This window comes from Chelonoidis abingdonii, chromosome 1 (genome assembly GCF_003597395.2).
Source record: "Chelonoidis abingdonii isolate Lonesome George chromosome 1, CheloAbing_2.0, whole genome shotgun sequence".
Classification (NCBI taxonomy): domain Eukaryota; kingdom Metazoa; phylum Chordata; order Testudines; family Testudinidae; genus Chelonoidis; species Chelonoidis abingdonii.
The window spans coordinates 354917780-354929820 of NC_133769.1; the positions used below are offsets into that span (position 1 = coordinate 354917780).

Below are 12041 nucleotides of genomic sequence, written 5' to 3' on the forward strand. Positions count from 1 at the left end.
ATAGCTGTACCAACAAACCTTTGTAGTGTAGATTAGCCCTAGCACTCATATCCCACTTCAGACAAGAGTGAAGCTCTTCTGGTTGGTCTAGCTCTAATCCTCGGTCAACATTTTTCTGTCATGGAACTACCCCGCAATTTGGCATAATTGTCAGTCTCTTCCTGTTTTGAATTGGGACTTTAATACATTGGAGTGTGGGAAAGCTTACACAACACAAGCCTGCTTGAACTACAGATTTGTCCAGACTCATTTGTTAACTTAAGAGTTATTTGTTCCTAAATGGAAGCCTTTTCACAATCCAGTCATTTAGCAGAGAAGTAAAATGCACAGTAAAATTGGCTTATCCTGTTACCTTCAGAACAATATGTTAAATGACGTATAGTCAAAATACATAAAGAGACTAACCTTAATTCCACTACCTGACAACACTTCAGTCTCTTAAGAGACACATTATTCTGAACCAGTCACAAGGTCCAGCTGGCAGTCTGATACTGAGGGGCCAATACTTTTTTATCTAAGACTTGGTGGCAAGCATTTTTGGAGAGTAGACTTTCACAGCTTTCCCTTTACAAAAAGAAGTAAAAAGTGGACAGTGGCGAAGTTGTCCACAACTTCACTAGACAATGGGGAGAAGCAGGTGAAGAGAAATAATACTTCTCAAACTCAGGTAACTAACCCTTTCTATTTTTGGCCTTTCTGTGCCTGTCTTTTACATTATAAATTCCTTAGGAAAGCAACTGCGTTAATAACGTCATCACTTAACACAATGACAATATGCTGCAAACTTTAGTTTTAATAGCGTGCTTCAAATGAACCATTTCATAACTTAGTTAGGCCTAAACTTGGACCAAACAATGTTATAAATGCATTAAGGAACTATGCTGTAGTGGTATGCATTTATAGCCCAGTTTGGTCCCATCATCTACAAACGCAATCCATGTTATAAGATGGCAGCAGCACTGCCATAGTTAAACACAGTACCAGTTAGCATAGATGGGACATATGAATGCATGAAGATATTTCTTAGGGCCTGTCCACCCTAATGTCTTTGCAACCAGTTTATGGCACACTCATCTGACCCCAACAACAGGCACAATTTTGTTCACATGGCAGATTTTTCCACAGCACAGTCATGTAACACACCTAATCAGGTAGTGCACAGGGACTGCGCCAGGATCTCAAGGCATGCACCTCTCTGGTCCATTAGCACAGAGCCAGTAGCAAACTCAAACTTCTCTATGTAGCCTAGTTACAAGAGGACAAAAAGCTACACTGATATTGTGGATTACATGTGCACAAACCGATTTTGTGAGTTTGTAGCCCATGGGTGAACGTTATACATCCCCTTTGTGCCCAATTCACAGAGGATATGAGTTATTAAAAGCTCCTAACTACAGAATTTTAGCTCTCTCTCAAGCAGCTCATGCTCTTAGTGCCGAAGCTTCTGGTTCCATGCCTGGGGTCAGCCAAGACGGCATCCACCACATGCCCACAATTACATTGCTGCCGAACTATGTTTCTCTCAGCGCATTGAGGAAAAATCTGGGCAGTTGTGACATAATGCCTTTGAAAGGTACAGACTGCCTGGAGGATGTGCCCTCCAAGCAGCATCAATAGCATATGGTTCAATGGATTCCAGGAAGGCCTGCTGCACACAGAGCTGGGAGGAAAGACTAGGCAAACTGGTTACACAAGAATAATGATGGGGTCCAATCTGTACAACAAATTAACAGTATTATGGACTAGTTTCAGGAAGATAACCCTATTCTAGCCCAGGACTCTTAGAGAAAGGGATACCACATAGCTACCATGGTCCGTAACACAGTATTCACCATGTTGCATGTGAATCCAAAGGTATTACAAGCTTAGTAATGTAGACAGAACCTAAGTTGTTCAGATCTAAATTGCATTTGGAACTAGACTGTAACTTTACAATCTGTTCTGACCTGAATAAAGGGCAGGGTGTAGCTGCTCTGCCGCAGAAGCGGACCTGAGAACAAACCATGACTCATGATTTCTCCCCTCCCCTCTTGCTCTGGGGAAGGAGTAAGCTAATTCAGTTTTTCATGGAGCCCTTCATGTTCCTCCCTAGCTGCCTGAGTAGCAAAGGGTTGGGGTGTGGGGGTGGAGCCAACTCCATGTTCCTCTCCAGCTACCTATTTGCAGCAGGTTGTGTCAGACCAGTAGCCAGGGTGCTCCCCAGAGAGTCATAACTTGAGCAGGTTTAAGCAGGAGATTCAGAACGGCCCTATACCATTTTGCTCCCGAGAGGCCTAGTAAGAGCTGTGACTACATAACTTTTGGTGCACAGTTACTCTGATGCTCACTAAAATAGTAAAAGCAATTCCAATGAATTTTGTGTTTCATTCTGAAGCTGCTATAGCCAAAGATCTATTTCCTCAGCATACTTGTTTTGCCAGAGAGCCTCACTACAACAGTCTTCAAAACTCACCAATATTAAAACCTGGGGGAGGCAAAATATTTGCACTGTGAGTTCACAGGTAGAATCCTTCACACAGGGATCCATCTTTATCCATCTTTCTTTACATGTGACATTTCTTCTCCCACCCCATACTTGTGGAAATTCACTTTCTCATCAGGTAGGAAACTTACAGTTTGACAGAACCTAGAGGGACAAAAATACATAAAACTCTACTCTGAGACCACAACACCTACACTCTACCTCGCTCACTCTGTAACTCTCTAGGCTTATCTACCCGGCAGCCCTAAGCTGACCAATAGTAGGTTGACTTACAGCCACCACAGTGATGTCCTCACTAGGAGTGCTTCTACTGACTGAAGAGGGGCAGCGCCAAGGGCTGGGAGCCCAGCTGTCCCACGGTTTTTGCCTCTCCTGCCCACAGCACTGTCCCCATCAGCATTTTTGTTGGTGAAACTCATGTTGCTCTGGGAGGTGGGGGGTCCTTCCACCCCAAGTTTCACTGAAGAAAGTGCTAGTGTAAACAAAGGATTCTAAAACTGGGGATCTCAGGGGGTTGCAAGGTTATTATGGGTCATGAGTACATGCCACCCAGCTAGTTAGCAAGTCACTATGAAAAGTGATTAACAAATATAATTGTTAAATATAAAGTATAATTTATAAACAGAGGCATGCTGTGTGAAAGGGGCTGCCAGTACAAAGTTTGAGAACCACTGAAGCAGACGAAGCCTTAAATAATGGAGTATCTACACACTGCATTGCCCTCATTACACTGACATAAGCCCTACAACTCTTGTGGAGGTGGTAGAGATGTCTGTGTAATAAGCCACTTACATCAGCGGGACCAGGGTGTATTGTAACCTAATTAAATAAGCTGCCTTAGGTCAACTTGTATAGTGTAGACCAGGCCTCAGACACCTTAATTTGGTAATGAAGTGCCACGTTTTCACCTAATGATCTGCCTTGAATAGAGCTGTAGCCAGCAGCCTCCAACACTGTTTGAAGACTTGATTTTAAAAGGTGTAATTGCAGGCTTGAAGACCACCAGCTGAAAAAATGCTGAACAGTCCACTGGCTCATGAGTCAGAGTTACAAGATAAGCATTAAAAAGAGCCAAGAATGGGTAGAATGTACCTAGGATAAGGCAAGCTCTTCTCCAACCCTCCTCCACAGAGAGAGGTTTCTAAGGCCTGGTCTACACTAGAAAATTAGGTTGGTTTAGCTGTCCATTGGACTGTGAAAAATCCATAATTTAGCTGAACTAAATCCCTGTGTAGATAGCATTGTGTTGATGGAAAAACTCTTGTCAAACTAGCTCCCACCTCTTGAGGAGATAGATTATCTACATGCATGGAGACAGGGGTAGTTTTTACACTGAAGTGCTACAGCAGCACATTTTAAGTGTAGACAAACCCTAAATAAATATCCATCAGCATAACCCTACAAAGCAACAGACTTCAGTAGCTGTTCGTGTTTGTTCCTGTAAAGTAGGCTGCCATGGGTACAAAACAGCATTGATTTTGCTGTAACCAAAAATCCATTTACCACACAAAGATAGGGTTTTGAGAATTACATACAGCCTGCATTCCTTGTATAGGCACATGGAAAACTAGACATTTAGCTCTCTGCTCAAACTGTTAGCATTATTTCTTAGAGTGAAAAAGTCCTCCACTAATGTTCATCAAAATGCTAGTGCCCTAAGACATACGAAGTCCCTCCCCCACTTTTGAAAGTTTTTTTTTTTTAATTGCAGTTTAGAAGTGTCTCAAGGCTTTGCTCTTTTTAAAAAATGGTGTTTGCCAAAGGGCAGAACAGAAATAAATGATTATTATACCTCAAAACAATGAGAATAGACACCCCACAGCATGAAAGCCTAGCCAAACCAGTTGAGAATCAATCCACATCATTGGCCTCCCTAGTGTACACAGCCAACTCTCTCCCTCCCAAGGACATCTTAGGGGAGGAGCGAATTGAGGATTTCTAAATCCCCTGCAATGAGGTGTATATATAGCTCCTGGCTGCCATCAGGGCCTGACTTAAACCTCATTGGAAAGACTCCCATTCATTTTAGTGCACTTTGGATCCAATGCTTAAAGAGTTGGACTAGCCCGACTCAGAAAATTCTGGGTCCTGCTGCTCAACTGTGGGAATATAGGTTCACCTTAGATCTGCGTAAACTATGGCTTTAAAATGGAGTTGGGATATTGGCATGAGCAGGCCCAAAGCATGTGACCAGAAAGAGACCAGAAAAGTGTTAAACTTAAGTGTCCCTCCAGAATACCAGTGTTATCTTACTTGAGGTTTGGCCTGAAGTAACAAATAAGTTAATTGGATACTAAGTGCAATAAATGCCTATATAAAACTCCATCTGTTCTTAGCTAATACCTGATAATTGGCAATGAAATTACGTGTGTTTAAAGAATATAAAAAAGTAAACTCTCAAATAATTCATTGCTAGCACTCACCTGATCAAGTTGGAGCTGACCAAAACAGGTCTAAGTGGCCATGACTTTAGTCAGTTTAAGTATCCTATCAAATTCTACTGTTTAGAGGTAATAAATTAATGTATTACCTTTGAGGGATATTTACAGCAATTATATAAATAACCATAAACTCCTTTATTAAATCCAAAGGCTAAATGGTAAACTAGTGTCATGGTAATAACCTGCATTAATAATAATTCCAACATCAGGAGGTGGGGGTAAATAAGCAAGCCAGTTACTTCTCCCCAAGTTGTTTCAAATCTTTGCAAGGGCAGAACAGTAGCCCTCTACATAAGGAGGCAGTGCAAACTGATATCAACTACTGTAAGAGTAACCGCGGGATAATGATCCCTGTCATGTGATAGCAGCACAACAGCATGTAAAACTGACTGAAGTGAACTGGTGCCATGAATTAGCTTCTTAGTCACACTCCTCTAGGTTATATGCTATTACATGGTATAATACTGCCAAATGAAACCACCTGAACTACTTAGCACGGAAGGGAAGCTGGCAGAGAACCCAAGATAGTGTCGTCAGTGCTGCCAAGCTTTCCTGGAAGCAAGGTTTTTATAAAGAAAGCACAAACAGGAGTGTGCAAAAATCAAGCAAGGGAATGGAAGCAGAAGTTGAATGGTGGGAAATAGAGGTGCAGGAAAGTAGAGACACAGACATGAGTCACAGAAGTGGTGTCTTCCTGGACCCCTATAATGCAAACACTAGAAGGTAAAACAGACAGGATGCACAGGACCAGCTATTAGGTGCATATCAGTCTCTTCTGCAACCCCCCTCCACCCAATTCCCTTTCACTAGGTAGCTCCCACTCTTACACACCTCCCAGATTTACTGAAGCCTGCAGAAACCCGCCTAACTTATACAGTCTTACCTTTAGGGAAATTACAAAACATCTTGATATTTTTAATTAATGGCCTGATTTTCACAGGTGCTAGGTTTCTGCAGCTCCCATGATCATTAGTGGGATCTGAGGGCAGTCAGGACCTCTGTAAATCAGGCCATAAATGTGTAGCAAAGGTACATAATCTTATCAGAGTTGTTTTTTCTCAATGTAATGTGCTGGTGGCGTTGAGCAACTCACATAGCTGTTCTGTAAAGTTTTGATTTATTGTAGTGTAGTTTTATATAAGTGTATGGAGAATATGCAAATGTAAAGCTAGTGTATATCAAGCAGCATATGCAGTTTAGTGGATTTTTTCCCTAAACAAATGTTGTTGAGATCTGTGGCCTTAATCCTGCAATTGAATCTGACAAGGCAGAGCAATATGGAAGCTAATGGAACTTTGGCAGATCCTGTGCTCTCCTAATGTAGATAAGGGACTGTTAGAATGTATTGAAAAATAATTTCTTGAATAGGAAATAGGATTTAGGTTTTTCCTTCTGTATACAGCTAGTTTCCCCTTTACATGGATATCTCTGGAAATTAAGGAGCTAAGTTCAGTGGGCAGTAGAGGAAGACTTGCACAATAGTAGTGAAATGACTAGATCTCTCAAGTTCATTTCCAGATTATAAAAAGTGGGTTTTCTTGAAATCGCACAGGGAAAAAAAATGGAGGGGGGGGTGTTAACTGGAATTCCATGGGTTATTTTCAACCTTCTTCAAAATAGCTTTCTGCTTAGGAATTGTTTTGGGCTTGAATATAGTTCTCAGCATATCAAAACCATGGAATAGTTAGTGTGCTAGCTCAGGTTGTATCCACACCATCTTGTATGGTCAGCCTATTACATTGAGAGCTAGAGAGTAACACTAGATCACTACTTGGCTAGGGGACCTTTCTAAACCACAGTCAATTCGAAGTAATAATGTTGACAAGTCAGCATTTGGCACTCTTCCTGCTGCTTCAGATCATTTGGCTTTGACTTAAAGGAGGTACAGATAAAGATAAGGCATGGGGCAAGTGCTATTTTTTCCTGGGGGCAAGTGTTAATTGATAGGGCAAGCTTCATGTTTAGAAGTTACATATCACCAGTATCACTCTCCTTGAAGTTTCTATTGGATAACATTGTAATGAGCTGACTTGCAAGTGTTCTGTTTCCTAGAAGGAAAAGAACTTCACTATACAGGATAATCCCTCTGCTACAAACATTCTCATCTAACTAACGTGAGAGGGGCTTGAGTTCTAGATCAGGAAGATCTGAGTTGTATCCCCACTGCTACCAGGAAGTTCCTAGTAAGGGTCTGCTGAAGCAGCAACAGCTATTAAGTTCCTAGAAATCCTAAGATTTACAGTATATTTTACTTCCTGTCACAACTGGTATTGAACTGAGGAGAAAGACACGTCCATGATACATGAAGAGATTCTTCTGTAGTTAAAGCACGGTGGTATCCTTAAGCTGAAAGACACAATAAAATTAGTTCAATTCTAGCATCTGACAACTATATTTAAAAACTTTTTAAACAAAGGTTTTTCCCCATGCAAGATAAATTATAGCTAGTCAAGTATCAGAGGGGTAGCTGTGTAAGTCTTGATCTGTAAAAAGAACAGTCCTGTGGCACTTTATAGACTTAACAGACGTATTGGAGCATAAGCTTTTGTGGGCAAATAGCCACTTCATCAGATACATGTCAGAAATCAAAGCTTTTTCTAAAGTTTTACTTCCAAAATATGCCATTTTTCACTTTGACAATGTCAGTTCCATTTTTTTTGGCATGTGTATTTTCAGTATTCCCTTCTCCCCCACTTATAAAAAAAGAGGGCAGGGGAAGAGATGATGGGGAAGAGGCAGCAGCTAAAGAAGTTAAATGCCTCTCAGTTTTGCAACTGGTAAAAAAAGGGTTGAATTTGTTCTCTTCCCTGCCCTTTTCTGTTTCCAAAAACCAAACTGTCAGCTCAGGTTGATTTAAAACTTTGTTTCAAAATTTCCTGGTGAGAAAACTGACATAGTCCCTTGGACACTTTCTATCAAAAATGTTATGGAAAATACTGAGCAGCTCTAACCTCAAATTCTATGTTCCTTTGATATCTGGGATAAAGGACTTTGCACTTTAGACTTGGCCCATAAATGAGCTGGATCCTCTGTTTTTTTCTTTTTTTAAAGCAGCTGTTCCTGTATTTTTTAAAAAAACATTTATATACCCAACACATGTATCTACCATGGCCAAGTTACAATTCAAGTAGGAACCACAATCTCTGAATTTTCTACTTTTGTGTACATAGGTCTTATCTGGGAACTACTAAGTTACTTTGGGTGTGGATCTGCTTTATTACATGAGGCTGCAGTGAACTGTTACAATTCACAGAACAAGAATTTCCTTAAAGAATGTAAGATTTTCATTCTGAAGAGCTGCAGTCTCATACTTGCATTTCTACAGATGAACTTGGTTATGTAGATTTCTGCTTATGTTTTCATCTTAACCTAAATACTGCAAAGCCAGGAAGGGATTATACCTGTCCCAATGCCTTTGTTTCCTTCCCAGGAAGGCTCTACCTCCACACAGACCATTTCGTTCTATTCAGAACAGAGTATGCTCACCAGAAACTTGAAGTTTTGTTTTCAAGGACACTTTCTTCAGCTGCTCAGTCAGATAGATGAAAAATACGGACTACTGCAGTGGCTTTCAAAGTTTGGGTCACAACCCAGTACGAGGTCACAGAATGCAAGGCACTGGGTCACCTTGTTCAGCATCCAGGGACCCTGGTGGCCGGGCAGTAAAAACTAGTAATCTTTACCTATTCTTACACCATGCTGTGCCCTGGAAGCGGCCAGCAGGCCCAGCTCATAGGCAGGTGGGCTATGGAGCTGCATGTGCTACCCCCACCCTAAGCACCAGCTCCACACTCCCACTGGTTGGTTCCTGGAGCAGGGTGGGGTGGGGGTGTGTGCAAGAGGCATGAAGTGCCTGCACGTGAGAGCTGGGCAGGACTGCTTGTGTGCCTCTGCCTAGGAGCTGGACCTGCTGGCTACTTCCAGGACACAGCATGGTCTGTGGTGCCAGGACAAGAGGGAACCCTGCTTCTGCACCCCAGCTGTGCTGCTGAGTGGGAGCTGCTGGAGGTAAGCCCGCATCCCAAACTCAGAGTCCCTCATCCCCAGGCCAGAGCCCTGATCCCTTCTGCACCCATCATCCCCAGTCCCACCTGAGCCTGCACCACCAGCCCCCAGCTCCCTCTCCTACCCCAAACCTCTCATCCCCAGCTCCATTGGGTTGTGGGCATCAGTTTTATTCATCTGGGTCACCAGAAAAATAAAAAGTTTGAAAACCACTGGACTACAGTTACTTTCACAATTGTGACAGTCTGAAGTGTCTTCAAATCATAAAAGGTTAGATTACACTAACAGTACAAGTACAGGCAAACATAATAGGGGCTGAGCTGTTGTACAGACACGAGAATGGTTTACAGACAAAAGCAGTATTAGAATAGACAAAGGATTCACCTACTTATTTTGAGGAGTGTCAAGCTCCATCTTCAACTACAGAACCACTTGAAAACTATTACCATGTTATCCAAAATAACAGCACTTCCACTATTGCAACACCATCTCCTGCAACGCTACAATCAGCACTACAGTGTCAGCATGTGAGCCTGTTGTGTAGCTTGGAACTATACTCTTAGTGACTGAAAACACAGAAATTCTAGAAGTCACTTCACAGATGCACAGCGTGACATATAAGTAAAACTTCTGAAGGTCACGGCAAATTGTGATTAATAAACATCACAGATGACTGCAGACTGACAGTAACAAAGATTGGAAAGCTCCGCACTGGTGGGGGGGAAAAGTGAATTATGTAATACAATAAAATCTGTTCTATACCACTTTTCACGCACCAGACTTACAAGCCAACTTGATATTGCTATTGTCCCCTGCTTTGTTTAAGTTGGCCTTTCCTGGCTATTACTGTGACACGAGCATTAACCTTCTATGTCTGCGTGGGAAGAGGAAACCTATTTTCTTTAGGCAAAGAAAACATTGGAATCAAAGTAAATCGTATATTTCTAAAAACAGGGGACGGCAGTGAAGGTGTACAAAGCAGGCTTCCCACACATCATCCACTGAAGAAAGTTGTTTCTAGAATCTGCTACCACATTTCGCCGTTTGCTGGCCAGGAAGTCTGTTGTAAAGATGAAAAAGTTGGCTGATTCATCTCTGACATGTCAGCAGGTAACATACAGAACAGTCTTTCACAGAAGGCAAATCAAACATTATCTAAGTACTCCATCAAAATACTTACCACTTTTGCTTAATATGAAGAGGTTCCAGCTGCACAGATCTAGGCCAGATTTAATTTGAAAAGCTTAGACAGCTGTTCTTCTGCAATTATACACACACACCCCCACCTTAAAAAAACAGCCTAATTTCTCCTCCTTAGCACAAATTATTCCAGCAGATACTGACTCAGGCAGTGAAGAAACTAGGAAAAGAATACAGCACTTGGTAAAACTGCTTTTTGTAACATTCACATACATTTGAAAGAAAAACCATGAGGCGTAACACACATCTTTGCCATTTTGATCTAACATACACCACATCATTTACCTTTTCTTCAGTTACCAACACAGCAATATTTTTATTTGATTCCAGCTAAAATTAAGGCCTAAAGTGCATCCTCTCCCATCAATCCCAACTGGCAGTTTTGTAGGGAGGAGGGAAGAAGGCAGAGTGTTGGCTCAAAATTCTGAGCATGGGTACCTGCAGCTTAAAAAAAAAAAAAAAAAAAGCGGCGGCAGAGGAGGGACAGTTGCATTCCATTTCCTCAGTATCAGTATATCCTGAAAGAGAACAAATTTAATAAATGCCTGATAAAAAGTTACCCAAGAAATCCATGTTTTTTGTACAAAGACTTCTCACCATACCCAGTCCCTCCCACTGTAGTGCTCACACTATGACAGGCAGACAGGATAAAACTACCAGTTGCTATCAGGAAGGCCCATCTTGAACAGATGTCTGATGGGCTGCTCTTGGAACTAGATACAGCACAAGTTTTTTTTCTTTCCCCCATTTTAAAACAAAACAACCCTCTCTGACACCACTTGACATGGTGTGACATGCCAACCCAATAAGGGATTCTTAATGATTTAAAGGGGACCTCTGCAACTGCCACCCCCACTTGCTGTGAGAAACCAGAGAGATCACCTGCATCCCTGATGGCCTCTTTAGCCACCAAGAAGCTGAGAACAGGACCCAAAGCAACTATTGTCACTTCCAGGAATTGTACAATCACATGTCATCACAGGAGTCTGAGTGCAGACAAGGCCTCCTTCCTGCACAGTAAAAACAAAGAACACTCTGGACCCCTAATTAACAGATGCTATGAACACTGCCTTTGGGAGGAACTAGCACTGTCCACCCTAATGCATGCAACAGTGGGACAAATATTAGAAGGAACCTGTGCTTGAAGCAGGAAGTCTCACAAGTCACTACCCTACATTTAACTTCCCTTTCCTAAGCAAGCTAATAACGAAGCCTTCCTAAAATGCTCAACTGCAATCACCACCTGGATGAAGAACAGCTGATTAAAGCTGAATCCAGTCAAACCTGAGACTGCTGGAAGGAAAAGGGAAAATGTCTTCAGGGAACGGATCCCATGCACAGCATGGTGAATTTGTGCCCTCAGATGATGTCCATTGCCTTGGTGTCTTTAAGGACTCCTCAGTGTTATTAAATGCCCGAGCAGGTCCGGTGGGGAAAACACCTACTTCCATCGATGAAGGGCAGGACCATTACACCATCTCCCACAGGACGGAGGCCTAGCCACGCATCTGTGAAACTCAAGCTCCGTTAGTGCAACTCATTAGCCGGCAATGAAGCCCGGCGCCCAGAAGAAGCGCGGCGCAGCACAGAACACAGCACCTGTGAATCACCGCTTGCCCGGCACCTTCCCCCGCCGGCGGCCCCCGCTCCCCACCACACCCCGTCAGCTCGAGGTTTCTGCCCCCGCGGCCACCCGCTGGAAGAGCCGCTCTGCCCCGCAGCAGCACGGGCCAGGCTGGCGAGGCCCGGAGCCCGAGATAGACCGAAACCTGGGCCTGATCCCCGCCGGAGCCGCTCGCGCCTTCTCCTCGCTGTACCCGGGGGGCCCGGAGCAAGCCTTGCGCGCCCCCTCGAGCCGCAGAGACCGGCCGCTGCGGCGCCTCCCGCTGTGCCTGCAGACGCCGAGGCCTGGG

At 43.1% G+C, this 12041-nt stretch overlaps 1 long non-coding RNA gene across 1 annotated transcript; it reads right to left on the bottom strand.

The window, feature by feature from the left end:
- Positions 1–775: 775 nt before the first annotated feature.
- LOC116830308 (uncharacterized) lies at positions 776–11915 on the bottom strand. Its single transcript, XR_012655062.1, has 2 exons — positions 6903–11915; positions 776–5921 (listed from the first exon to the last, which is right to left on the bottom strand). It is a non-coding gene; the product is annotated as an uncharacterized LOC116830308 (long non-coding RNA).
- Positions 11916–12041: the final 126 nt, after the last annotated feature.